This window comes from Priapulus caudatus, unplaced genomic scaffold (genome assembly GCF_000485595.1).
Source record: "Priapulus caudatus unplaced genomic scaffold, Priapulus_caudatus-5.0.1 Scaffold33, whole genome shotgun sequence".
In the NCBI taxonomy this organism is placed as follows: domain Eukaryota; kingdom Metazoa; phylum Priapulida; class Priapulimorpha; order Priapulimorphida; family Priapulidae; genus Priapulus; species Priapulus caudatus.
Genome location: NW_014577094.1, coordinates 45,359 through 48,640, shown reverse-complemented (window position 1 = coordinate 48,640; position 3,282 = coordinate 45,359).

Sequence of the window (3,282 nt, the reverse complement as noted above, 5' to 3'; positions counted from 1 at the left end):
CGTTCGAACCCCCGAACCCCCCTGGCTACGGGCCTGACCACTATTAAATCACTACCGGTTCATTACCCGGTTAGGTTAGAGGATGTGACGCGTCATCGGCCGACCAATCGGAGGGCTCGCAGCTCGTGCACTAAAGCTGACGCGAGGTTTTGTGGTTGCATTATTTAGGCCGGCTATCGTGTGTGGCAATAACATGCACATGGAGATGGATGGATGGTTACTGGTAATTTAAAACGAATTCTTTCAATGCATGGCCCCTATTCGACTGCGCAACTGTTTTTCAGGCACAAATGTGGTGTTGGTTAGTAAATTCGCGACATTTTTTTAAAACGCTGGACAACATATGACATAATTTTAATGGTGCACAGCTGAAGTACATGGCTACCTAGCTTTAATATTGCCACTCGGCCGAAAACGGTCGAAATACAATTTTTCAGCTCCTGAAATTTCATTCTAAAGTATAGGATCCTAGAGAGAATTTAATAATGGTCTGTTCTCACATGTGGTTCACATGCCAGACCATTGGCTCCCGAAGAAACTGCTATTTGGCGAACTCCAACAAGGCAAGCGCTCCCAAGGAGGGCGAAAAAATCGCTTCAATGACACTTTGAAAGCCGCACTAAATTCTTTCGGCATCAACCACGACACATGGGAGCAGACGACCCAGGATAGAGGAAAGTGGCGATCAGCTGTCCGCCATGGCATGAAAACCTACGAAGCAGACAGGCCAGAAAAAAACAACGCCATTAATCCTCCAACAGCTGTCAATATCCCCTGTCCACACTGCCACACGAAATTCCGGGCGCGGATTGGCCTAACCAGTCACTTTCCCACCCACGAAACCTGATGTCAAACCCCAGGATGACTGGATCGTCTTCGTCGTTCCGACGGACGAATATATATGCTTAGCTTAAATTAATGTATTTCCTCTTTTGCTCATGGCGCAAAAACATCACATAGTAATAAGTGTCGGTCGCAGGCACTTGGAACGTCTCAATAACAATAAAAAATGTATTTACTACCAGTCTTAATGTTTCTCTACTCTATTTCGCCTATTATTGCCAATAACTTCCTGTAAATGCCGTTCAAATGCTCATCTGCAACACACGACTACACCGCACGCACGCGCTGTGCACAAACAACACATATAATACATATTTCTACACATATAACTTGTTTTTTATTGAGACGTTCCAAGTGCCTGTGACCGACACTTATTACTCTGTGACACACACACGCACACGCGGCACACGCGCACGCGCACGCGCACGCGCACGCACGCACGCACGCGCACACACGCCGCTGTGCACAACCAACAGAAATATATAGAGAAATAATGAGAAAAAGAGAGAAAACAGGAAAACTGCATTTCTTACACACACACACACAAACGCCGATGTGCACAACCAACAGAAATATATAGAGAAATAATGAGAAAAAGAGAGAAAACAGGAAAACTGCATTTCTGTTGTTTGTACGCAGTGGCATAGGTACGGTAAAATTGTCTGTTGCAGAGGAGCATTTGAAGGGGATTTACAGGATATAATTTCTAATTATAGCGAAAAGAGAATAGAGAAACATTAACACTTTTGTAATATATATTTACATTTCGTGTTTGTTTACCATCATTTTATTATTGACGTGATCACTACCGGTTCATTACCCGTTAGGTTACCTGTTAGGTTAGAGGATGTGACGCGTCGTCGGCCGACTAATCGGAGTGCCCGCAGCTCGGGCACTAAAGCTGACGCGATGTTTTGTGGTTGCATTATTTAGGCTGGTTATCGTGCGTGGCAATGACATGCACATGGAGATGAGTGGATGGTTACTGGTAATTTAAAACGAATTATTTCAATGTATGGCCCCCTATTCGACTGCGCGGCTGTTTTTCAGGCACAAATGTGGTGTCGGTTAGTAAATTCGCGATAATTTTTTAAAACGCTGGACAACATAATGACACATCCCTGATGGCAAACTCCACGACAGATGGCGCTCTCGCTCTGGCTCAATTCACGTATCCTGAGTGTGGTTGTACCAGAGCATATGCAGAGGTGATTTATATGGTCTGGTTGTACGAAGGGGTGCTGCATGCAGTTTGCTCTCATGCATGGGGTAGATACATCAACGCGCGTACGCAAAATATTTTTCGTAAATCTTGTGTACGCAATCGACGTAGCTTAGTTGCGATTCATCAACACAGCTATTTAGTAAATTTGCGTACGATTTCGCGTACGCAAGCGAGGCCGTTTTAGGTGCGATTCATCAAGCTAAACTTTACGTAAACCTTTGCGTAACTTTACACGAGCTGAAGAGGTGCCGTAAACCACTTGAAATTTCCGCGAGTGTTTTCAGCTTACCGCAGCATGCATTATTTTATTGAGAAAACATAATAAAATTACTACTCAACTAAAAATAAATAAAGAATTACCATACTACACAGACAGGAGTCACAGTTGACGCTTCTTTTGTCATAGCTTGGCATTGTTTTTGTTATAAGCGAGTTCGTAGTTAGCCGTATACGTGCACACGCACGCACTTGTACGTGCACACGCACACACGTACACATGCACATGCACGCACGCACGTGTACGTGCACACGCACTACTCAACTAAAAATACATTATTAATTACCATACTACACAGACAGGCGGCACCTTTGACGCTTCTTTTATCATAGCTTGGCATTGTTTTCGTTATATAAGCGAGTTCGTAGTTAGCCGTATACGTGCACACGCACGCACGTGTACGTGCACACGCATGCACTTGTACGTGCACACGCACGCACGTACACGTGCACATGCACGCACGCACGTGTACGTGCACACGCACTACTCAACCAAAAATAAATAAATAATTACCATACTACACAGACAGGAGGCACATTTGACGCTTCTTTTGTCATAGCTTGGCATTGTTTTCGTTATAAGCGAGTTCGTTGTTATCCGTGTAGGGACGTGCACACGCACGCAAGCACGCACGTGTACGTGCACACGCATGCACGTGTACGTGCACACACGCACGCACACGTGCACAAGCACGCACGCACGTGTACGTGCACACGCACGCACGTGTACGTGCACACGCACGAACGCACACGTGCACAAGCACGCACGCACGTGTACGTGCACACGCACGCACGTGTACGTGCACACGCACGAACGCACACGTGCACAAGCACGCACGCACGTGTACTTGCACACGCACGCACGTCCGTGTACGTACACACGCACGCACGCACGCATGTGTATGTGCACACGCACGTACGTGTACGTGCACACACAC